Source organism: Mustela nigripes, chromosome 1, assembly GCF_022355385.1.
Source record: "Mustela nigripes isolate SB6536 chromosome 1, MUSNIG.SB6536, whole genome shotgun sequence".
NCBI lineage: Eukaryota > Metazoa > Chordata > Mammalia > Carnivora > Mustelidae > Mustela > Mustela nigripes.
The window spans coordinates 189,661,186-189,688,138 of NC_081557.1; the positions used below are offsets into that span (position 1 = coordinate 189,661,186).

The 26,953-nt window shown below is 35.6% G+C and overlaps 1 long non-coding RNA gene across 1 annotated transcript in view; it reads left to right on the forward strand.

Moving 5' to 3' along the window:
- LOC132014572 (uncharacterized) overlaps window positions 1–26,953 on the forward strand; it is a 362,056-nt gene that overhangs the window by 194,293 nt on the left and 140,810 nt on the right. The window contains exon 2 of the long non-coding RNA XR_009403323.1: window positions 20,867–21,048. This is a non-coding gene — a long non-coding RNA (uncharacterized LOC132014572). The remainder of the gene's footprint in view (window positions 1–20,866; window positions 21,049–26,953) is intronic.

The window sequence follows — 26,953 nt, forward strand, 5'->3', positions numbered from 1 at the left end:
CCAGGCATTCCAGTGTGGGTTCAGGAAAGGTTTCCATGTGTTTGTAGCATTACCTCCCTATCTGCTTCTAGTTCAGGTGGTTTAAACATTTCTCAGTGGGTATATGAAATAATGAAAATAGGTTCTTCATTCTTAGATTTGATAGTCTCTCTAATAGAATGACTGTATTCACAGAGTGACAGTTAATAGATTGAACCCGGACAGATAGATAATATGAAGGATAATAGAATCCAGATCACTTTCATTTCAACATACTCTCAGAATAGCTACACTATCTGAATAGAAAATAGTGGTGGGATTAGCTGCTTTAATAGGGACAGTGATAAACCAGAAAGTATCTAAAGAACAGAGTTAGGATGAGGAAAATATTATGGAAAAATACTACATGAGAAAAAGGTGAAAGAAGTAAGGCTTTTTACCCAGAGAACAGGTAAAGATATGTATATGGGCTGTGTGTGTATGTGTGTGTGTGTGTGTGTGTGTGTGTGCATGGGTATTGTATAGTGTGTACTGATATGCAGGTCTGATGAAGAGTGAATTTTGAGAGCTATTACATAGAAATAGAAAAGATTAGATACAAACCCTACTTGTGGCATATATATATATATATATATATTATATATATATATAAAATTTTCTGTTATTGATACCCATACTACCCATAGTATCACACCTATACATATATATTAAATATATGTATATTTAATATAAATATATATATATATAATTTTCTGTTATTGATACCCATACTACCCATAGTATCACACCCTCTGCGAGGCAAGAATCAGATCACCCAGTCTTGAGATATGAAGGAATTGTTGTCCCAAGCAGGCCCCAGAAGGTTTAAAAGCACCAGCATGAGTTTTATAGAATTAAGATCAAGGTGATAAAACATCACTTGGCATCACTTGGCATCCTGGAAATACAAATACACACACACACACATGTATATACATATATGGAGTTTTCTTTAACAATTAGTTGGTGGTAAATCACTTCTTGGAAAGACATGATTTTTTTTTGGATTTCAGTCACTGGCAATTATCTGGTAATTGTTAGATCCTTTTTAGAGGGGCTATGTGAGGCATCTTGCATACAGGTTGGCTTAGAAAGCTCAAGCTAAAAGTCCCTCCAACATAGTTCTCTAATTTTAGTGTAGACTGACATACTTTTTCCTGATTTCACTTGGCCAGAGTTGGGCAGGTTCTAAAGTAGGCATGACAGTGATGTTCTGCCTAGTGTGTTCTTAGATATTTTTATAAAATTGTGACTTTTCTTTGACTTCTTGGTGGTCAGAGGGATTTGAGACACTTGAAAGCTCCTTTCTTTCATTAGAGAAGAGCTAAACATTCCTACCTGTAGCACTTCTTCAAGATGGCAGGTCATGGTGTTCTTTCTATGCCTAATTCTTGCAGCAGCCAACTTTTTCTCATCATGGGCTTCACTGCAGCTTCCTTGCTTCTGTAGAGAATTGACTGTTTCCTTATTCATCTAAGTTACTTCCACTGAAATTGTTAAGGAGGTAGAGAAGACAAGATCTGATATATTCTAAATGTGAATATTTTTATCAGTTGCTTGGAAAGGTTAGAAATCTTCTTCTCTCTTTTATATTTTATCACATCATACCTTGCTACCATATTGCCTGTTTCCTAAGGAATATATGCCCAAAGGCACACTCAAGGAAAGTAATAATGCACAACTTGGGTATTAGTATGGTGGACCTAGGCCTGAAGGGAGGAGGGAAGAGGCAGTTACTACAACCTGGAAGGAAGGACTCATGTAGAGATGGCTGTCTTGAGAGGAGTTTTGAACTTAGGTTGAAGCTAAAATCTAGTCTGAGGCAACCCAAAAGGGAACCAAGAGAACAAATATTTCTCTCACTGATCTGATCTCTCTTTCTTCTCTTCTGTATGCACTCCACCTCTCATCCCCCACCACACCCATTTTCTATATTGTAGTCTTTAAAGCTACAAGTTGAGTTAGCATTTAATGAAAACTCTTCTGCTTCTTCCTTATGACCCCTCAACATTCTTCCTTTGATGTAGTTTTTAATCATCAGGATCCTGGTGGAGTATGAATCCAAAGGGAAAAATGGCAGGTTTCTGGTACTCAACATTTGCCTGCGCTAGCAGCATGGGTGGAACTTTGGGAAGACCTTAATTAAACAACTTTGACTCTTCTCCTTAATTGTCTAGAAGAGACTGTTTTGGACACCTCCCCCCCTTGAGCCTTTTGTTTTATGCTGTTTCTGAGATAGTATCCCATGAATAAAATGAAGAGAAAGACTGAGAGAAAGAAGATAACTTTGTTTTACATCCTTCTTTCACCAAAAGGACAATTTTCCAGAATAGTGGCCCTGAGTGGTACCTCTTATTTCCTTGCCCTCCTCTGTCAGCAACAGGTTCACTTTCCCTGGGGGTAAAGTAGAAGGCTATCTTTAGTTTTTCCTTAGACTTTGAATGGAAGACTGTCAGGAAGCAGAACCTACAGTCATCCTGAAATTCTCAGGGAAACCTACTATTCTGAGACTGTGCTAAGAAAATAGACTTGAAAACAGTGCTAAAACATGGACTTCTATCTACTTCTACTGACTTTAATGTCATATTGTCTCTTGTGGGATATGAGTCCATCTTCTTCTTTTTGTATTCCTTTTAGGTAAAACTCATTTGAAGCTGTATTGGTTAACATTGCTATCTCTGATATTATAGCCTGTGTCTGGCATTTGCTTCTTTCCCACATGTTGCTGGATGAGAAGCCAGAATATTCAACCCAGCAAACCCAGGGTCAGACTTTGGTCTATAATGTCCACCTATAATGTCATGATGAAAGTCATACTACAATTTTAAAAGTGGAAGTCTTTAGCATATATTTTTTTGTGTATCTGAGTGAAACCACAACCGATTTTGAGGACTAGATAGGAATTAGTTGTTTAGTAAGCAAAATAAAGGTAGTAGACTGGGCAATGTTTTGATAAAAGTATAGTACAGGTGGCATAAGGGCTCATAAGCACCCACTCTCTTCTCTTTTTTTGTTAGTCCTCCTCAGTATAAACAGAAAAGATAATATTTAAAAGGTGGCATTAATATTCTCTTGGTTTTCTCTTGGATGAAGTAATAGAAATTTGCCTACATTAATGTGTATATTATTAACACAAAAGTACAAGTTGAAAGATATTGTACAAACATGATACAGAAAAAATAATCATACTTGATTTTGTATTTTAAAAAAGATTTAAATAGGTCTCTGGCAAGCTCTTTTTTCTACTTTTTAACTGAGATCTGGGGCTGGCAATCTTTTATGTAAAGGGCTGAATAGTAAATATTTTAAACTTTGCAGGCCAGATGGCCTTTGTCAAAACTACTCAATTCTGTTATTGTAGCTCAAAGGCCACCATATACAGTACATAAATAAGTGGGCATGACTGTGTCCCACTTATACTTTATTTACAAAATAAAGGCATGGCTAGATTTGGCCTGCAAATTGTAATTTTTGAAACTCTTGTTTTGGTCTACAATTTCTAAAACTTTACATACTAATGGCCTTGGTAAAATTGTATAAATATTAGCTATTTTATTAAATTTGAGTTATGAGGCATTTCACAAGAATTAAGAATGTTTGGAGATCATCATATCCCTAGCAGTGCATGTTGAGAGAATGATACCCTGGTAGGTACTACTTGGAACATCTGATCATTTCATCATTTCAAAACAAAACCTTAAGTATTTTTATCACACATACACACATGCACACACACACACACACACTAATAATAATAGTGAGGAGTGAATGAGGAAACTTTTGGTAGAAACAGAAGTGTTTATGACATAGATTATGGTGATGGTGATGTCTTTATAAGCATATATTCATCTCTGAACTCACCACATTGTAAACATTAAATATGTACAGTTTCTTATATGTCAATAATACCAGAATAAACTGGTTGGGATAAAAGGACCTGAGTAATTAGTCCAGACAAGAGAAAAACAACTAAAACCCTAAATATGCTCTTAGCAAAAAATACATCAATATGACACAGCCATTGAGTACATGAAGACATAGTTTTCATCCTACTTTTGAAATGGATCCATCAAACAACCAAGGAGTTGTACTAAATATTAGTGGTGGAATTTTTTTTCTCTAATTTGAGAAGAATGGAGTTGAGTCAATCATGAGTGGAAAAGCAAGTTGTGTTTTTTCTTTAGTTACTGAATTTTTTTTTTTTTCTTGCTTTTGTCAGTGCTCTTTAGCTGAAGACCACCAGGAACACATCTATGATTGAAAAATTACTAAGTGAAGCTGGAGACAACAGATATCATAGGAACTGATCCAAGACAACTTTAACATTTCCCTCAGCTTGACTAAAGTATAGACAGGCTTCTTCCTGATTATAGGCCCCTGACTTCCCTTTCCTTAAAACATCAGTTTAGAAAACTTACTATCATAAATTTTATAAATTCTTTCTCTGCCTTTTGGATGTAAATCTTCTTCTAGGCTCTTGCCAGTTTTATAACAGAAATGTGTTTCTCCACAACTTGGCAGCTTTCCCTCTGAAAAGGAATCATCAGAGAAATTGTGTGCCTGTCTCCCAGTGTCTTTGGGAGGGGAAGAGCCTAACTTCAGTAAGCACCAGTTAGTAAACACAGATGGTCTAATCACACTGATCATCCTCTTACTTAATGTCTTCTAGTACTTTTCCACTAGCTTGACCTGGCCTGTGAACTTACCCACTTTTTGTTTTAGTGGAGCTGTGTTGATTCTCCCTTCCCTATTGCAATAGTCTTGAATAAAATCTCCCTTGAGAATTTAACTCTATTGGTGTAATTTTTCTTTTTCATTTCTTTCTTTCTTTCTTTTTTTAACAGTAATAATAGAACTGACTGAAGTCAGTCTGCTTTTTATTTCAGTTTTTGTATTTAATTTCCCAGTGCTCATCATGACAAGTCCACTCTTAATCCTCATCACCTATTTAACCCATACCCTACCCATCTGTCCTCTGGTAACCATCAATTTGTTCTTTACAGTTAAGAGTCTTTTTCTTGATTTGTCTCTCTTTTTTGTCCCTTTGCTTGTTTATTTCTTAAATTCCACATATGATTGAAATAATTTGGTATTTGTCTTTTTCTGACTGACTTATTTCATTTAACATTATACTCTTTAGCTCCAACCACACAAATGGCAAGATTTAATTCTTTTTTATGGATGAATAATATTCATATATATACATATATATCACACTTCTTTGTCCATTCGTAAATCAGTGCATATTTGGGCTGCATCCATAATTTGATTATTGTGAATAATGCTTCAATAAATATAGGGGTGCCTTTATCTCTTTAGGTTAGTGTTTTTGTATTCTTTGTATATGTACCTAATAAGCAATTGCTAGATTGTAGGGTTAGTTCTATTTTTAACTATTTGAGGAAACTCCATACTGTTTTCCAGAGTGTCTGCACCAGTTTGCACTCCCACAACAAGTGCAAGAGAGTTCCTTCTCCTTCACATCCTTTTGTTTCTTTTGTTGATTTTAGCCATTCTGACAGGTGTAAAGTGAATTCCTGTTGTAGTTTTGAGTTACATTTTCCAGATGATAAGTGATGATGAGCATCTTTTTATGTGTCTCTTGGCTATCTGTATGTCTTCTTTGGAGAAATGTCTTTCATATCTTTTGCCCATTTTTAATTGAATTATTTCTTTTTAGGGTGTTGAGTTTTTAAGTTCTTTATAATCTTGAATACTCACCCTTTATCTGATATGTCCTTTGCAAACATCTTTTCCCATTCTGTACGTTGCCCTTTAGTTTTGTTAACTGTTTTCTTTGCTGTGCAGAAGCTTTTTAATAGTTTATTTTTGCTTTTGTTTTTGTTGTTTTTACTTTTGTTTCCCTTACCTCAGGGGGTCTGTCTAGAAAAAAGTTGCTATGACCAATGTCAGAGAAATTACTGCCTGTGCTCTTTTCTAGGATTTTTATGGTTTCAGGTCTCACACTTAAGTCTTTAATCCATTTTGAATTTTTTTTTTTGGGTATGGTGTAAGAAAATGGTCCAGTTTCATTCTTTTGCATGTTACTGTCCAGTAGGTATTTCCTAATTTCATTTGTTGAAGGGACTGTCTTTTTTCAGTTGGATATTCTTTCCTTTGTTAAAGATTAACTAACAATATAATTTGGGGTTATTTATGGATTTTCTATTTTTGTTCTGTTGATCTATGTGTTTATTTTTGTACTAGTACCATACTGTTTTGATTACTACAGCTTTTTAATATAACTCGAAATCCAGAATTGTGTTGCCTCTAGCTTTGCTTTCCATTTTCAAGGTTGCTTGGGTTAATTGGGGTCATTTGTGGTTCTGTACTAATTTTAGGATTGTTTATTCTACATTTGAGAAAGATGCTGTTGGTATTTTGATAGGGATTACATTAATTGTGTAGATATTTTGTTTAGTATAGACAGTTTAACAATATTTGTTCTTCCAATCCATGAGCATAAAATGGCTCTCCATTTCTTTGTGCCATCTTTAATTTTTTTCATCAGTATTTCATAGTTTTCAAAGTATAGGTCTTTGGTTAGATTTATTCTTAAGTATCTTATTATTTTTGGAGATATTGTTTTCTTAATTTCTCTTTCTGCTGCTTTATTATTGGTGTATAGAAATGCAACAGAATTCTATACACTGATTTTGTACCCAGTGCTATTTAATTTTTTTTCTTTTCTTTCTTTCTTTATTTTATTTTATTTTATTGTTTTTTGGATAAGAAGTGTGGATATCTCAACAAGGGGGAGTAGGACTTAATAGGTTTTGGTTGTATAATTTTGGTGAGGCTCTAAGGAAGTAGGAGCTCACTCTGTTAGAAAGCAGGGAAATTTATAATAAGTATTTCAGTGAATCTTATTTATAGGGTGGGCAGACTAGCATGAGGGCACAGCTGTAGCTGGTAAAGAAGTAGCAGTCATTTATGGAGAAGGGATATTTTGTGTTTTGTGGTTTGCACAGTGACTTTGCTTTTGACTCAGTTTATCATGGTCTCAGAGTGACCTTATCTGATGCTGATGTTTTGTGAGGCTGTTTAAATCTAACAGGAGAACAAAATGACCTAATTATGAGTATTAGAGAAGCTTGTAATAATACTGAAGCCTGAGTTTCTAAACAGCTTCCAGATGTGAAGAGCCACTTTTTTCTTTTTCATTATGTTACAAAGCAAGGAAATATTGCTGGTATAAATGTGAAGATTTTAAAGGCTTAGGACAAAAGAATGGTTTTGGAATTCATAGCTTCAGAAAACCAGAAGGGTCTACTCAGACACATATACACAAGTATACACATTCTTTCAATCTCTCTCTCTTTCTTTTTTCTCTTCTTCTTCTTCTTTTTTTTTTTTTTTTTTTCAATAATAGCAATAGTATCTGATTCTTATACTCTTGATGAACTAGGAAGAAGCTTTACCTTAAGTGGTTACAAGATCCAGGGCTATTTTATTTATGCTTACCATATACTCTGGGTCAGTATGCTTTGAGGTTGATAACTGGCAAATCTAGGATTGCTTTTTGTTGGAATGAAGGTCTTTTAATAAATAAATATCCCATGATCTCATCTACTTTTGTTGATTTATACAATCATTCTAATGAACAAGGTGTTTGTTGGAAGCAAGATGAAGTTTTCCTGGATGAATAATATGCCAGAGACTGGGCTGTGACCTGATCATATTGAAACTTCAAGGCCCGTTTTTGTTTGGTGAGAATTCATTTGGTCAACCAACTTCAGCAGGCTCGCTTTGATCTTAGCGGAAATTTCTCCTAGTCTATTAGGTCTTTTATTCATTGTGTAAAAGATACCTGGTATCTAAGTGAATTAAGTTTAAAAGTATAAGATTTACTTATTCATCCAAAAGTATTTACTGAACATCTCTTATATATAATAGACACTGTTTTAAATACTGGTAAACTGATAAGCCAAAACAGACTGTCATAGATCTTAGCATTTATGGAGAGAGACAATGAACAAACAAATCAATGAATAATATGGCAAGTATTATGAATAAGAAAAGACTTGGGAATAATTATTGGAGGGAGGAGCATTGAATCAGTTCTTCTGAAGAGCTGAGTTTAAGATGAAATCTTAAAGTTGAGGAAAATTATACAAAGGTGGAGGTGAAGTGCTAGTTACTTTTTTACTATCCTTCATAGTTTTTCCATCAACACAGATTTAACTAATAGCCTGATGTGATTGTTTTGTTTTATATATACAATATTTGGATGTTTGGCAGGGTTCCCTCATTAAAATTTATTCTTTTACATTTATACTTACACTTTTGATTAATTTAGTTGCTGTTACAGTGTGATGGGTAATGTCTCACATAGATACTGCCATTAAGTTGTGGAGTCAGGATATTTAACCTGTCTTACTTTTGGAATTCAGTTAGTTTTCTCTGGTGTTAAGGACAGTTCTCTTTTCATCGGAGTTTCTGACAATGAGAAGTACCAGCTTGTATTTGCAGGTTTGATATATAGGTTAAGTTCCAACAGCTTATCACATTTTTATATAGATCAATACAACTAGGGAAAACATGAAACCATGGTTCCTGGTCGGTTTAAATCTTTTTGTCACTTCCAATGTCCTGTTGACAAGTTTAGGAGATGTCTGTTAAAAGGAGGAAGGAGGAGAATAAAGAGGGGGGAGAGGAGGGAGGGAGAAAAAGAGAGAGAGGGAAAGAGAGAGGAGAAATCTTCTCTGACTCTTTTTCTTTCCTCTCTTCCAGTCTTCCAGGTTGCATGAGCAGATGTTACTTCCTCTTATTCTAAATCTTGATATCAGTTAGGATTCTCCCTCTCCCTCACTTTGCACAACCACATAGTCACTAAATTTGTTCACTCAATCTGTTTTTGCTCTCTCTTTTTTTTCCCTATCTTGATGTCTATATCTTGATTAGATAATACTGTAGTCTATGTTGTCCAATAGGATAGTAATTAGCTATAGGGGGTGATTTAGATTTCAATTCAGTAAAAAAAATAAAAAAAAATAAAATATTCAGTTCCTCAGTTGCACTAGCTATATTTTAAGTACTTAAAAGCAACTTGTGGCTACCATATTGGTAGAGCAGTTCCTTCTTTGCAGAAAATTCTATTGGTTAGTGCTATATCAGGCTTACGAGAGCCTCTCTGCTTATGAAATTGGGTGGGTTCTCAAGGAAAGTCAATATCTTATCCCATTTCTTCCTGCCAAAATTTATCTTTTTAAAAAGGCTGATCTAACTACTTTGCCTCCATGATCAAAAATCTTTAATGGGTTTCTCATTACTTCAGAATTAAATTTAAACTCCTGATCCTTATATTCATAATGCTCTAAAATCTAATCCTGGTCTCCACTCATACAACCAGCAAATGTTTTTTAAATGATGATATTTAGTTTGGGCAAAGGGGATAGTGAAACTGATTTTCTTACATGCTGCTGATAAATTGGCATCTTTCTAGAAATAAATATGGCAAATGTTACAAGATGCATAAAAAGAGTGTGCCATTTATTTTGCTGATTTAGTTTCTGGTAATCAGATCCTTAAAAATTAGCTAGAGGTGTAGTCAAAGATATGTACAGAAAGGTATTCATCACACTCTGCCTAATATGTAGGAAAAGTTGGAAATACTGTATATTCCTAACCATTAGGGAAATGCTTAAATCAATTATGCTGGATCTGTACCATTGAGTCTCAACTTTCTAATCTTGATAGCAAAAATATATTTATAGCTTCCTTTCTTGCCACCCCTCTCATTTGTATCTACTTTATTTCAGGTACATCAAATGTGTTTTTACTAGACCTCTTGTGTGTGTGTGTGTGTGTGTGTGTGTATGTGTGTAAGCTGCCTTGTGTAGAATGTTTTCTCAGTCCAGATGAGAATGTCCGGACTGAGAAATGTCTACTGATGCTTAAAAGCCAGTTCAGATTTCACCTCCTTCATGAATTCTTAGATTTTCCCAGATATGCTGGTTCTTTTCTACATACTGCCATTGCACTTGTATAACATTTATAATATTGCATTTTCCATCCATAACTTATCCTTTCATCTCTCCCACTCCCTCACAAAACAGAAACCATAAAGACTGGACTAGTGTTTTAAAAAAAATTTATCATTGTCTTTTTAGTATGTGACACAGTACCCATTTTTGGTCCTAAATAATGTTCCTAAATAAATAAATGCACGGAAAATAAATGTAACTGTAATCATTAATGCTCAGAGGAGTTTCATGAACACTGTCAGGTATCTCCTCCTCCTCCTCCTCTTCTTTTATGATCATGTTGGGGAAATTGATGTGGGAAAATAAGAGACAACCATAGAAATGAGCTGGAGGAATGTCAAAGGTTTAATTTTGTATTATTGTTAATGTTAATCCTCTTCAGGCTGTGTAAACTTTGTTCAGTTAAGCAAATATGCCAGAAGACAAAGATTTTATATTTGCTGGGAAATTCACAGTTGCAAATGCCTGTGTGTTTTCACCGTTCTTAGGAACCTTAGCAAATAACTAACAGATTTGCATTTTTTTTCCACCTAGAATGAAAGGTCTCTAGGTCCCTTACTGAACAATGACATTAAATAAATACTTAAAATATAGGCACAGAGTTGGTAGAAGGGATTTGGGTTGATCTTTAGTTTTGAAATAGATTACTCACAGATACTGTAGTCCGGTATAGAGAATAAAACTAAAATTACATTTATAATTATATTTGTACTTACTTCATATGCAGTGTTAACATAAGGTTTTATAAATCATGACTTCTATATATTACACAGGTCATGTAATTTTGTAACAAATATTCAACTCAGAGTGAAGCAAACTCATGTAATGGGGGAAAAAAAAAGAGAAAGAATCTTGATATGTAACCAGTGGTAGCTTGAAAAATTACATTGAAAAATTCATGCATAGTGTTTTACCACCAAATCACCCAATTTTATAGCATATGTTTAGGGAACAGGAACAGTAAATTCATCAAACTTATCTAATTTTGGATGCTTCATAAATAAATAATGAAAGAAAGTCAAAAAATCCAAATCTCCTTTCCACATATTTATTTATATAAACGTATACTTTCAAGAATTTACATAATAATTTATGTGGGGAAAGGCTCTGCAGGGATTTTTGTCATCAATCTTTGTCAAAGCACTTTGACTTTAGCCAAATTTATGAATTTTGTTTTACATATGGTTAAAAAGGAGAGAGAAAGATGGTTATTTCCTAAAAGTGATGAATCAAGATACTGGATACTTGAATAGAAAAAAATTCTTGATTTCCACTTGAAAAGAGGACATTGGAATATCAACATTATTAGAAGCTAGGAGTGTGATCAATAAGCATGGTATAGAGAGAGAGGTGGTAAGGTCTTTGGGGTCCTGGGGTGATATATATAGATGTGAGCAGAGTTTAATGAAAGGATGGTCTGACTATTGTTTATAGTCTTTGCTCATGGAACACATATTTATTTGTCTATTTCTAATTTCTTATTACTTTTTGGTTATTTACTTTTTTTAAGTTATATTTGTAATAAAATGTAAGGATATAATTTCTCACTTATTTTATTCCTTAAAATAAATTACCCATTCTTGGAGTATCAAAGCTATTTCATTTGTGTTCCCAAATAAGAGGCATCTGTTCACATGTGGTGATAGCAATAGTTGAAAGATGAAGAAACAAAACTCTTTTTCTGTTCCTCAAAGTCCAGTTAGAGAAGTAGATCTAAGCTCAAATGCAGGGGAGTAGGAATGTCACCACAGGTGGCCATAGAATTATTTTCCCAGTTAAGCCAGGAAGTTGAAGTGCAGAAAGTCTTTGAGATTCCCTTCTGATGGGAGCATGCAGGCCCAGTGGATTGTTCTGCTGGAGAATGCATCCCTGTGGCTAGAAGAAACTGCCATAGAATTTGTCTTGGTAAGTTGAGTCATTGTACTCACTGGAACAGGATTCTCCTAGAGGCATAGTGATTCTCTGAAGGAGAGCACTGAGCAATTTGGAAAGTTCTTAGAACATTTCAGAATTTTCTAGTAGAACTTGTGTTGTATAGTCTTGGCCCACTTTAAAATAATACAGTATATTTTTGCTTCTAAATACATTTGATTTTCATTACATTTTCCAGGCCTGGATTCCGGAACTAGGTGACAATTTACCTCAGCAAGAATCCTCTATTTCCTTTTATGCATTGCTCTTTTGGAAGGAGGCAAAATTACTTTGCTGACAAAGTAATTTTAAAACTTATCTCAACTGCATTCGCTGATGCAACCAGGTCATTCTTTTCACTAAATATTTCCACAAATTTTGTGTTTGGTATTAAATTATTTCTTTCTTAAAACCTTCATTGAGTTTGCATGGTTTATGTTATATGTATTATTTCCTGATGATGTTTGTTTTCTTTCATCAAGAAATGAACTTCTGGGGCACCTGGGTGGCTCGGTGGGTTAAAGCCTCTGCCTTCGGCTCGGGTCATGATTCCCAGGGTCCTGGGATCGAGCTCTAGGTTGGGGTCTCTGCTCTGCAGGGAGCCTGCTTCCCCCTCTCTCTTTGCCTGCCTCTTTGCCTCCTTGTGATCTCTCTTTGTCAAATAAATATATAAAATCTTTTTAAAAAAAATAAATAAAATCTTTTTTTTAAAAAAAAAAAGAAAAAATGAAATGAACTTCTTTTTGGTCTCCTTCTCTGGTCCTTTACATTTACACTAAATGTCTTCTTCTTTGCTATTTTATACATCAAGAATGAGTGATTTCTCACTCTCTATAGATATGAGCCATCTTCTAAGAAGTCTAGGTTCATTAGTTAAAGCAAACAAAGACCCCTCATTCGTTCAAGTGTGGCTCACTACCCCAGTCAATTTCTCAATTTGACTCTACAGTAGCTTCAGGAAACATTTTCACTCAGGTTTCTTAGACTTTTGTTTGCTGGCTTGTTTGTTTAATCTGGGAAAGAAAAAAGCTAAAAGTTCTCAGTTTTGAGTATAACTTTAATACATGTACAGGATAGAACATCATTACACATCTTGGGTTAATTGGTCAAACACACATAGGGAATTCAGACATATGATCATTTAACCCAATGTTAACTAGGATGGGGGGAGTCAGAGTATATGTGGGAGTCAGAATGCCCCTAACATTCTTTAGAATTACTCTTAATTCCATTGAGTATAGGGTACTGCAGTCTCAGGGCTGAGGTCTTCCCATGTGACTTTTCAAGGAAGTGGGGAGGAGGTGTGGAAACCCATTTTGTTCTTTAAAATAATTCTCTCTTCTTCCAGTCTTCTGTGGTACTGGTTGTTTATGACTTAAATTTATCTGCTTTCTCTGTAGGTAAGCTTAGGACTGTGGGGGATGAGTTTGGATCACAATGACTGAATATCTAGAAGACAATTAGAACATTCATATTGCAAGGTTGCTTCCTTTCCAACAGATCCTCATGTATGAATTAAACATCTCTTTCTCATTATTATAATTCGACCAGTTATGCCACCTTAACTTGGATTTTGATACATTCCCAGCTTCAAAAAAGATGGGTAGAAAAAGGAATCCTATTTATATCACTTTCCTTCTGTGGAAATACCTTCTGAGTCCTTGAAAGTAAGACTGTCCATTTTCATGTTAATGGTTATAGAAGCTTGCTGAGTTGAGTTATCATGGATAAATTTAAGGAATATATGATATCACTTCCTTGCTTAAAACCCTCTACTGGCTTTCTGTCACACAATGAAATCCAGTCTTCATGACAAACTGTGTACCAAACAGGATCATTTCCCCAGCTTCCTCTCCAATCTGATTTCTTACCACACTTTCTTGAACATTCTTCTCTGGCTCTGTTAGCTCAGTTGCCATTCCTTGAATATATCTAATGTGATCTTGTCTCAGAGTGTCTGTGCTCGCTAGACCCCTCATTCAGAACAGTTTTCTTCTAAATATTTACCTCATATCTCTAGTGTACTGCTACCTCCTAGAAGGGGGCATTCCTGACTAAGATAGCATGCTCACCTTACAGTCTTTATCACCAGCTGAGTTTATGTTACATAAACCATGAGTATAGGGACTTTAGTGTATATACATTGTTCTATTTCCCAGTGCTGAGAACAATGTCTGGCTCATAGGAATTAGTCAGTAAATATTAACTAATTTTTATTTTATTAATGGGTCACTGTATCGACTATTATTGTAACTTATAAATGGGCTATGGTTATCATTGGTACTTCCTGAGCAAAGCTTTGGTCCTGAGAGTGATGATGGATTGATGATTTAGATACCTAAGGAAGATATAAAGAATATGTTTTATTAGAGCATGGTTCTTACGGTCCAAGATGGTAGGGAATATTAAGGCCAAATATGACACACAGGCTTAATTCACTTAGGGAAAAAATCAGTGTGACCTGTCTTTAGTAAATTATAACCTGTAATCCATTGAAATCAGTTTGCATTGATCTTTTGTTTACGGTAACTATCATCTTAAACATGGGTGACATACCAGATGACAGCTTTCTTTACCTTCTCCAGTCAGGAATAAGGAATTCTTGGGATGAATATTTTTCCATCCTGGAATGATGCTATAGGGGGGAAAAAGAGGCTGCCTGCTTTCATCCATTCTGACCACCAGACAACTTTAAGAGTTAGTTACTGTGGAAAGTGTTCCAATTATCGAGGATCAAATAGTTTAAGACTATTGTATATTATACTCAAGTGGATCCACAAGTAGGCAAACTTAGTAACGTTTATTTAAAAATTGACAGAAACTTCTGTGATAGCAAGCTTATAAAGCTGATACATGGGTTTTCCCTCCAAGCATATACAATGATTTCCCTTCATACTGTTGCAGGTTCACAGGCCCATTATCATCTACTTTGGGGTGAGGGGAAAAGAAGGCAGGGGTAGCTGCTGTAAATATAATACTCCCAGAAAGAGAAGAATGTTTTCATATCCAGCTAAAGTGTAAGGGATTGCTGACTGGAGATTGCTCTGTCAAGACTGAACTCCTTTTGTCCTATTTCCTCTGCATTATTATGCTTGCAGAGCTTCTTTTTCTTTGGCTTGAGTTGCAGTAACACATAACCTTTCCAGCACCATAGCCATGTTCTTTCAGTGGTAGCTGATAAAAAAGGAAGACTGTCTTATACCACCCAATTTCCCATGTGTGTGTGTTTATTTATTTTTAAAGATTTTTTTTTTTTTTTTAATTTGACAGAGAGAGAGAGAGAACAAGAGAGCACAAGCAGGGAGAACTGCAGGCAGAGGGAAAAGCAGGATCCCTTTTGAGCTGGGATCCAGATGCAGGGCTTGATCCCAAAACCCTGGGATCAGGACCCGAGCCAAAGGCAGACACTTCACCAAATGAGCCACCCAGGAACCCCTTTCATGGCATGGAGTTAAACACAGCAAAATTTTGGGATTCTGATACAAAAGTAATTAAGTTAAATAGAAATTATAAATGCTATAACTGACTTGAAAAGAAATATTGTAACTCATATTCCTTTCCATTGTAATTTTTTTTTGATCATGAACTTCATCTCAATAACATTAAACTGCCACCTATAGGTTTCAATTAGATACCAATTTTGACTAATAATTGTGGCTTTTTATATATTTGAGTAAAAATAAGCCATCTTATTTCAGTAAATTACCATCTGTACTGCATCTCCACAGGTCCAACATTGTTTTGGTCTTATTCCTTTAGATGCAACTGTAATCCATCTTCTCAAAGCTAGGAACACAAAGCCTGCAATCAGCTCATTAGTGGGTTTGGTCATTATGCTCAAATTATACATTAATTTTACCTGAATTACTTGGAGCGAAGTAATATAAAAAAACTCCCTCTATATGTGCTGCCTTAAAGATTATTGAATTCAATTGTATTGACATAATAGTTTTAAATTAACTTTTATTTTGAACTTTACAGATATGCAGTTCTTAAATTATTGAACTGGTTACTCAAATCATAGAAACGACATCCCAACTAGACCTTTTTGCCTCCAGGCTTTCTTTTCCCTCTCTCTTTTTCATTCATTAGCGCATCACCAAAATTGTTTCTCTAAGTTACAAATTGGCTTATGTGGCTTCCTGTTTGGCAATTTGGGATGATAACTTCTAACTCACAGAACTGAGTTCAAACCCCTTTGATGTAGCTGTCAAAGCTATACGTAATGTCAAATTAACCTATCTTTTTAACCTCATCTCCTGCATGCACTTGGCTTCTCCCATACCTGCCTTTTACAATAAGCCATGATTTTCTGGTCATGAACACCTTTCTGTCTCTCTAGAATTGTGCTCATGCTTTCTTTTCTGACATGAGCTTCCTCCCTTTCTTCATTTGGGTAAACCCAACTCCATCAGTGACACCTCTTTATGCAGCTTATCCTCCCCTATTTTTCTTACTGCAGAGAGAAGTTATGATTGTCTTCTATCTATAACATTCAGCATACAGGGGAATGTCCCTAAAAAGTAATTAGTAATAAAGTAGATTTCTTACCCCTGTATCAAGTAAGCTATTGGGCCTGCAGTTTGTTTGTTTTGTTTTGTTTTAGGGCATTCTATTTATTTTAAACTGAAAAACCTTCATCAAATGACTTGTATGCAAAAGTCTGTGCTCTGTTATTTATGTTTACAGAACATGTCCAAGAGGATGTTTTCAAGTGGCTGTCAGCTGTTAGCCCTGTGAATCATATAAACTACAATACCTATCAGTTCATAGAGAGGTCATTCACACAGGATACTCAGGCCCCATTGCTAGACTGAGTGTGCTTGCCTGGATTTTCCTGGAAAAGGACCTTAGCTGTTGTCCTGGTCTGACAGACACATTCTTATCTGCCCATCTGCCAGTGTGAAGGAAATTAAGTGTGATATGTGCTATGATAGAGGAAGCAACAAGATACAGCAGGATGGTTTTAGAGGGTTAGGGGAGGCTTCCAGAAGGAAGGATCATTAACTCGAGACTTGAAAAAGGAGTCAGTTTAGCAGTCAGTAAAAAACTTAGGCCACAGGGAGGAGGGATGCTCAGAAAGATGAAGGAAACCTGGACGTAAAAGACAGCAGAGAAGTAAAAGTGTTTTAGTACAGCTGGAGCCGTCTGTGCACAGTGAGAGAGGGAATATAAGCAGCGAAAAGGAGAACCAGACTCCCCACTGAGCAGAGACCCCCACGCAGGGCTTGATCTCAGGACCCTGGGATCATGACCTGAGTCAAAGGCAGACACTTAACGACTAGACTGAGCCACCCAGTCGCCCTTAAAAGCAGCTTTTTTTTTTTTTTTAAAGGTGTTTATTTATTTATTTGACAGAGATCACAAGTAGGCAGAGAGGCAGGCAGAGAGAGAAGGGGAAGCAGGCTCCCCGCTGAGCAGAGACCGGATGCAGGGCTCATCCCAGGGTGGGATCATGACCTGAGCCCAAGGCAGAGGCTTTAACCCACTAAGCCACACAGGCACCCCCTAAAAGCAGCTTTAAAACATTACTCTTTTCTTTACCTAGTCATGGGTTCTTTCAAACAATTAACAGTAATGAGTGCCTACTATGTGCAAGACAGGGTACTAAGTGTTGTGGGGAACAAAAAGAATTTTGTGATCTTATGATAATATGAGAGCTAAAACCTGCATACAAATAATTATAATACAAGGTAGAAAGTGATAAGTGCCATATGAGAGATAAAAATAAAATGCTAAAGGAGTTCAGAAGAGGCAGAATTCACACATTTATGTGTGGCTGACCTATTTTTACTAACACTATGATAATCTTAGCTATGCAGCTCATCTCAACTATGGTGATGTTAATTTTGCAACTACTTTGACCTTCAGTAGGGGACAGTCTTTATAAAAACATCCTATTTATAATACAAACTTGGTCCAAGTACTGTCTGTAGGCTGACTGACTAATGGCATCAAAGCTGGAGAGTTTCAGTGGGTTTAAGTTCTAGATGAGTAAAGGTAACAGAAATGGAGGCTTAACATTAATCAAATTTGGGGTTTGTACCTATTAAGTGTGAGCCAATGTAGAGTTTTAATTGCTGGTAATGGGCAAAGAGAAAATTTAATTATTAAAATTATTATTAATGTACAAACTATGGGATTTTCCTCGGTACAGTTGCTAATGCTTTGCCTATGGAAGAAACTACATGTAAGAGACATCCTTCCCTTTACTATAAGACACCTGTACACTCCTGCTGAGCAAATACCACCAAACTAGAGGGTCTATACCCCATCAATAGACGGGTGCACATAGTTGGTGGTAGTCAGTCAGCTTCCACTGTCCCTCACAACGCTAGTTGGTGAGCCTAAATTTGCCAGCTCTAGTAAATGGATGTTCCAGTGTTTCAGATAAAGAGATTAGAATTAGTTTTGCTCTGAGTCTGGCTTGTGCTCATTGAATTATTATCATTTCTTCTAAATTCTGCTGAACTTGTCTGGTCTCTGAGACTAGATTTCACACCCTTCCATCTTTAAGCAATGGTGCTATCCTGTAAGCAAGAAAAAATGATTACTTTTAATCTTCTAGGAATAATAGTAGTCAAAGCAAACATCTATTACTTAAATCTGAGCCCTCAATAAACATTTATAAAAGGCAAATGTAAAAAAAAAAAAAAAAGGCAAATGTTACAAATGCAACAGAGTGGAAAAGCTTCAGACTTAGACCTGGGATCCCAATTGAATTGCTTAGTAATTATGTCACTAGGGCAGATTGGTGAATCTCTGTCTCTGCTTAATCATCTGAAAAATGCATTGTTCTGGGATTAAATGTGAAATGTAAACAAACATAGGCTTAAAATGCTGTGCAAGGTTAGGCATTATTTCTTGAAGATCAATGGCTTTTTGGTATGGAGAAAAGCTTTTGCTTTCCCCTCCAATCTTATACACATGGACTTTTATTATAGTCATTAAATCTGTATATCAAAGTGAAAACGCCATTCTTCTAGACTTGTAGTTGGAGGCACTTCTATAGAGTGGGGGTGGATGTGATTTTATCTACCTTGTCAAGGGTGTATACTTGGAAGCTCTTTAAAGAAGTAGTCCTCTTGTTAAATCAGTCAGCTGAAAAGGAGCCATGCATTCCTTTTTAAAATGGTATATTATTTCATCAAATTCATTATCATACATTTCACGTAGAACATGAAGATTTAAGTGAAAGAACATTTCAGGGAAAAGAAAAAAAAGAAAAAGGGACAGGATAGTAATTACAACCAAACTTTCCTTGTGCTGACAGCAACCAACTCATTTATTAAGTCAATGTAGTCAAGTAACACAGCAACATCACACTTGATTGAAATCTTGGCCAAGTCTGACAGATGTTCTCTACTCTTTGTCAATCTCAAGTATGTTTTAATGAGTTTCAAGTGCCTGGTGCTCCCCTCTGCAGATGCCACTGTTGCAGAGATTGTGAACAGATTCTTCAGGGCAATGGTTTTGTATTTAATAACTGGTGCATGGTAGGTGACGAGTAGAAATCATCACTGAAAATGCAATTGCAATTCTGGAAACAACCGCTGTCTGTCTGTAGTTGAGCCTCCTTCAAATCAGTTAAATTCAGAATAGTGCCCAAAGCTAGTCTGTGTGTACATAGCATCTCTGATCTTAAAAGTTGATAAGAGTATTTCAAAACCTCAATCTCTTTGGAGATCTAAGATTCCCACTGTAGGAGATTTACTAAAGCCATAACATTTTAAAATTTGCTTTGATCTATCTATCTATCTATCTATCTATCTATCATCTCTCTATCATCAGTGTTCCTTAATAAAATTGTGCTGTCTAAAAGTGAGAAAAAGACAGAGAGAGAGAGAGAAAGTGAGCAAGAGAGAGAAAGCTTAAAAAGTAATTCCTATTTATTTGTTTGTATTTCAGATAGGTTCAGTGTAAGTTTTTAGATGCTTTTTAAAAAAAACCAATTTTCAGAGAAATAGTTTGATATTTCTACTGGTTTATAGATCTGTTCTTTTCACTTTAAAAATTATTACCTGTGTAGGGAAAAACTATGAGGATAATATTTTCTTTGGTCAATCTCTATCTCAAAGAAAATGGTTTATATATTCTGTGTATCATGCCATAAAAATAAATATTGCTTAGTTGCTGTGGTGTATGAATTTTTTTTTTTTCTCACCTGGATAAATCTATGTCCTATTGCTGGTCTAACTCTCCAGTTTAAATGTAATACTTTCTTTTTTTTCTTTCCTTATTCTTTTTTTTTAAAGATTTTATTTATTTATCTGACAGAGATCACAAGTAGGCAGAGAGGCAGACAGAGAGAGAAAGGAAGGGAAGCTGGCTCCCTGCTGAGCAGAGAGTCTGATGCAGGGCCTGATCCCAGGACCCTGGGATCATGACCTGAACTGAAGGCAGAGGCTTTAACCCATGAGCCACCCAGATGCCCCTCCGTTTTCTTTTCTATACATCAGATATAAACCTTTTAATTAACTGAAGTGTTTTTACATAATGGTCTGAGTTGAACAACAATTCCCAAGAAATTTCTTTGGTCTTATCACACAGAAATTAAGAGCAAAGAAACTCTTGAGAAAGGTATAAATATCGATATATGTCAGAGAAGATGTGTTGAAGGCCTAATTTCATTTATCTAACACATTGTCTAAAATAAATGAAACTTGCAAATATTAAAGGAGTACTTTGTCAGATTTTTGATATTAACAACTTTTCATGCTTCATGCTTGATCTAAAACCCAAAGCCTGTCAGAAAGCCAGATGGCAAGTAGGGCATCTCTGATATATTACTGTTTAGCTACCACAAGGGAGACCAGGATTACCTTGTTTCTGAGGAAGTGTGGGGTGGAGTAGAACACTGCTGTCCCACATATGTACTGGGTATGGTAATGGTGAGAGTTCCTGTGAAAAGATGGTTTCTTTAAAAATACTTATTTATTATTATCTTTTAGGTTTCTGTAGCTCTGCGAGCTGCACATTTCCAGAGTCTGACTGTGACATACAGCAGTTTGTGCGAGAGAAGAGGAGTAGTGAGAGCAATCTCTGGCCTGAAATGCAGTGTGTGACAGACACAGTGGAATCTGAAAGAGCTGCTTGTTAGTTAGAAACTAGTCATTGGCTGGGCCCAGTGTGGGTGAGTAGTAACTTTAGATTTTTCACTCTCATCTTTCTTTGGATAGCCTTGCCCTTCTCTCAGGCATGGCAGGCCCTCTGGGGAGCTGTTGATGGCATTGCCAAAAGTATACAACATTTAAATGGAATGCCAAGAAAGAAAAGGATTCTTTGCAGCTTGGAAAGGCAATCAATAAGATGGATATGGAGTCCCGGAAGGGATCTTTCTTCTCTCCCAAAGAGAAGGGTGGGAAAGGGTGAGGTCTCATACTGTAGGCTGATTACTGGGTACAAAGATGGTGGGTTGATCGAAGGCGTGCAAACAGACCACAGAATCTGTTAATCTAAGAGGGCCTATTTGAATATGGTCATTTGAATGTAAAGCTGAAAGGTGGCTTAGATCAACTGTGATATTTAAAGTTCTCATTTACCAAAGCAGTGTTCCAGTGTCCCTGGCATTCTTACAAATTATGGGAAGGATACACGGACTGAAAAACTCAACCTCTGAAAAAGTGCAGCTTTGAAGCTGTAAAAAGCCACTAACTGCTTTAGCTGATTACATAGCAGGCTCTTTAGAGAGCCAATCTCTCGGCAGGCATCCCTGCCACACGTTTTCCTACTTATTTTTGCTGAAACTCTACCACAGATTTTAAGCTAAGAGAAAAAATAAACATGCAAGCATTTGTTTAAGAAGAATCTGGAACCTCTCTGATAAGCTATGTGAGCTGAGGAACACCGGTGTGGTGGTTTATTGTATGCAACCAGCTGTAACCACTTCAGCTGGAGAGCACTTTATATTCTTCTTCTTTAAGGCAGTAATTGGTAAGTGTATTTTCCGCCTGTAATCAATAGCTTTTATATTCAGTGTAATATTTCTCTTTGTTTAGAAATATTACACTGAATATAAAAGCTATTGATCACAGGGAGCAAATGTCTTTTCCGCATACCACTCTCCATGACCAAATAATACCAAAATTCTATAGCACTACTACTATGACAAATGCCTCTATCATTAATTGGCCCTTCAATCTTTAAGAACCAAAGAAGAAAAGAAATTTTGTTATTGACTCTCCAATGAAACCATGACTTATATACAAAAATAATGTCATGGTTGGGATGTAAACCAGAAAGTATGATTCGACAAATTTTTCTAGAAGTAGTGATGAGTTTTCCTGTGTGTTTATTCATGTACATATTTGTTACGTGTGTGTGTGTGTATGAATGCATACATATTGGTTCTGCTTGAACCACCTGTCCCTGGTCGTCTCCATGATTGATATGAATTGAACTTCCCCATTGCATCTCTATCTAAACCTGTATACCATCTCATTCTGTCATAAATGTACACACTCACACATATGTATACATATATATGTACACACATACATATATTTATACTGATTTCTAGTTTCTTAACACTTAGTCTTCATGTGACTAAGGGTAAAGATTTCTGAAGCAGCTCATTCTTACCAGCAATATGACCTGTGAGCTGAGCTATTTTAAACCAATGTGAAGATGCTTCCTACTAACTAAACCATGACAGAGATATGTTTTTATAAAAGAGTCAAACTTTTCCTGATTTGCACAGCAATGTTCTATGGGTTAGCAGTGACCTTGCTTGCAAATGACCTGTGAATTTAGCTGATGAATTAGACACTGATGAATTAGTATTTTCATATAGATTCATAAAATTATAATTCATAAAAGCTAGTAACTTGTGGTGATCAAGCCAGAAAAAGTGGATTTTCAAATGAGAAAATACTGCTGAGATATGAAACTTTGTCAAATGTGGCTAAGCCAGTAAGGGGTGGAATTCAGACATCACCAAGGAGAGATGTAGTATCTAAGAATCTTTGAGTTAGAAATTTTCAATATAATGTAGCCTATCTTATATTATAGATCTCATCAGGATATTGGCCACTATAGAAATAAATGAGGAATCATTATAAAAAATTTTTCTTTGCATTTGATATTTTAGAAAGATATTCTGAAATACAAGTATGTAGATATGAGGTAGATTAGACTGGGATTCCCCCCCCCCCCATATGAATAGATAGATCAAAATTAGATTAATAGTGCATTCTTTTTTTTTTTTTAAAGATTTTATTTATTTATTTGAGAGAGAGACAGTGAGAGAGAGCATGATAGAGAGAAGGTCAGAGGGAGAGGCAGACTCCCCATGGAGCAGGGAGCCTGATGCGGGACTCGATCCCAGGACTCCGGGACCATGACCTGAGCTGAAGGCAGTTGCTTAACCAACTGAGCCACCCAGGCGCCCTAATAGTGCATTCTTTTAAGTGGATTTATGCCAACACTACGTCATCTCTGGCCTTTAGTTTTATACCAAATAATGTAAAATTAAACAGAGAGCCTCAATTTTATACTTTGAATTACATATGGCATCCAGAAATAAATGAAGGTCCTTGTAAACTGCAAATTGCTTACAGGTGATGAGCTGGCCATCTTGAAAATTTCCCCATGAGCAGGATCTTTATTTCTGGATTCACAGTCTCAAAGGCAGGTTCAGTGGAATCACTAGTGCCTGAACAAGAAGAGACATCAAGTAACCTCCACCACTGAAAGCAGGTCCCTTTAGAAGGGGCTGCAGAGGAGAGAAGACAGCTCTCTGAATTTACTTGGCATATGAATAGAAGAATTTGGATTCCAAAAGAGACCACCTGCTACCCTTTATAGGTGCTAAGAAATACCAAAATTAAAAGTACAAGAAACATGATACTCTAAATAGGGAAGGAAAAAGAATGGTAATGAACTTTCAGAATAGACAAGTAGACTGCAGTGGTTGCTATTAAAAATACATATCCACAGTCAGAGAAACATTCGCCCAAATTGTACAAGGATGCTATCGTGCTCTAGGGTAAAGCTTTTCACTTATAATGAAGGATTGTTAAAAATATTCCTTTTTTTGTGCGTATGTCTATAGGTCTGTGGGTTCACTCATCAGAACATACACTGCCTGTGTGTGTGTGTGTGTGTGTGTGTGTGTGTGTGTTGGAGGGAAATTTATTTCTTTCATAGTGTTTCATTCCCTAGGGAAAGCCATAGAAGGAGAGTTGTTTGTTGTATGAAAGAGTATTTTATACAGTATTAAATCCAGGAGTTTATTATTTTGGGGACAGACTCACATTTCACGCCAAGACCAGTGTGCACCTTAGCCTACTCTGTCCTTTACCTGGCAGAAACATCCTGTAGAGATCTCCAAATAGCAATTCCCTTAAGTCATAGTATCAGAAAATATCTTATTCTCAGCAGAGAGGCATTTTTCCCCCCAAAACATGCTCTGAGCTATAAGATTCAACTGTAAATCTTAACTCTCCTAGTGCTCATGGATGGTACTAAGGGAGTTAGTTTGTTGACATTGCATGGAAGCATTAAGTAGAAAGTTGTACATTAAAATTGTTTTAAAATGTTATACTTTAAAAAGGTGTTTGTTTTTTTTTGTTTGTTTCTTTTTTTGGCATCACACCGATTGGACACACACCTATTCACAGATCCAGGTACTAATACTGAGTAATAAATCATAAATTCCCCTAGTTCAATGTAATAATTCTACAAACATTATTTGGACCAGAGAACAGAAAGAAAATCAACATGCAATTAACTAATGAACTGGCTGAATCCATGACAATTCATAATTCCTTGTGTAGACATAATCTGGCATGGATATATAGGCCACAGGACAAACTTTATAACTACCACCCTCATTATAAATACTATGATAATGCTTTACATTTCTGGAATTTTCAGATTTTATTTTTCTTAATCTAATCCAAAAGACAATTGTTAATTGACTAGACTCTGCAAAAAACAAAAGCTTTTGCACGCACATAATTTAATCCACATGGCCAATGTTTGGTAAAAGAGAATGCTTTAGAAATGGCAGTTTCTATTTGTCTAAACGTATTCCTTCTGATACTTGAATATGAAAGCTTTCTTAGTTTTGATATAATTATTTGTGATTACTTAGATGGTCACCTCTGAAGATGAAATATACGTAATGTATTAGAGGTACCTCAGATGAAGACTTCACTCTTCCTTTTCTGCTATGTAGAAAATGGAATTCTAAGTTATCAGGCTAAATGAATCCACATGCTATGTGCTCACTCCTAATGTTTCCCACTTTATGACTCTTGTCTAAAGCTAGCGACCTGCTTTGCATCTGAATATATGTAGCCAATTTACATATACTGATGTTAGAAATGAGAATTAATGGTTTTTATAAGCACAGTTGAGAGAACATTCCATCTAAAATGCTGAAAACTCTGGTTCTAATATATGAAAATAAAGCAGCCAAAGAAAGATTTTTTTATATGTTCTAGGCTTCATGCTGCAGCCTTTCATAAGAAAGGTGAGATGACAGACAGCAGATGGATTTATCTTTTTACTTAGCTGCAAAACTACAAATCAGTTTCATATAAACAGATCTCTCAGCCATATATAGCTTGACAGCAATTCTGTAAGATTCATCAAGTCAAGGAAAGTGATTATGTCTGATGACATGAAATAACGTTAAAGTTTTTAAGGATATATCACATGATTTCAATATATTAGACTTCCTAATCCATTAGATATAATCTTTTTAGTGAAAATGCTTTTCTGTGTACCAATGACTTTAGTACTCATTTACTATTTGGAATGATAAATAATTCTTATACCTTTCAAGTTTTTTTTACCCAGAATAACCTGAAAATTATTTTAGTAATGCTTTCAGGTTACAATGTTTTTAAATTTTTAGAAACGCCAGAGATCAAGTTAAGGTTTAAAAATATTTTTATTTTACTTATTAGACTAACATTCGTATATTGAAACTGCATTACAGGATTCAGGTAATTAAATTTCTTATAAGAGAAGAAATAAGACATGATGTGCATAAAACACTTAATCAATTGTAGTTTAAATCCTCTTTTACTTCTCTGTAATATTTGGAGGCAGACCCAAACCAATTCCAGAGCAGGGATGGTAAGAGATTCTGTACATTAGAGCAAGGCTCTCAGGCTGCACTTAATTCTGGTATAATGACATCTGGCCAACATTCTAAGATGAAATTTTCAATAAATGCTGGCAACTAACACAATTCATTATGGTATCTCCTGATAAAGGATGTGGGCAAAAATTGCTTTGGCTCTAAAAAAGCTTTCACTTCATTATAAGACCAGATCAATCACCATCAGCAGAAGACACTCGATGGGCTACTTCTTTTGCAGCTGTTATGCACTTTGTTATCAGGGCCTGTTGAAGGCACTAAGAAATTGTTTCTATTAGGCAGGCATTATTGCTGGACTCCTCTAAGCTAAATTTGCTTTTAAGTGTATTTCTTTAGTAAAGAGATGAAACAATCAGTCTGAACTGAGATCAGTGTGAGATCACATGCTATCCACTTAGATAGCATTTTATTTGTATTTCAGCACAAAAAGAAATGAAAATATATTTTTCCACTAAATTGAGAAAGGGAAGTCAAGTTAATCAGTGATTAGTATGAATTTGAGACAAGTGGAGAGGTTAAATTTCGTGTCTGTCACTTCCTCTTTCTTTAACCCCCCCTCCTCATAAGGAAAATTTAAATGCTGTTACAGGTTAAGGTTATAGTATAAGCTAGAGCTTGAAACCATATCTACCTGCTTCATCATTTCACATCTTTTTCTTTTTTTTTTTTTAATCGATTTTGTGTCTATGTTATTGGGACCACATAACAAAGAATTAGATAAAACTTGAAATAAAGTTTTTCAAACATTCAAATGGGTTTTTAATAACCATCTCACCAAAGACAATCTGATGTATAAGCATTATTTTGCATTTTATACTTGTGGTAAACACTATATATTGTAGCAGCTTCCTTTGGACAAGCCATATTTAAATTTTTACTGCTTTCCACTCTCCTGAGTCCTCTAGGAAAAAAAAAATTGCCGAAT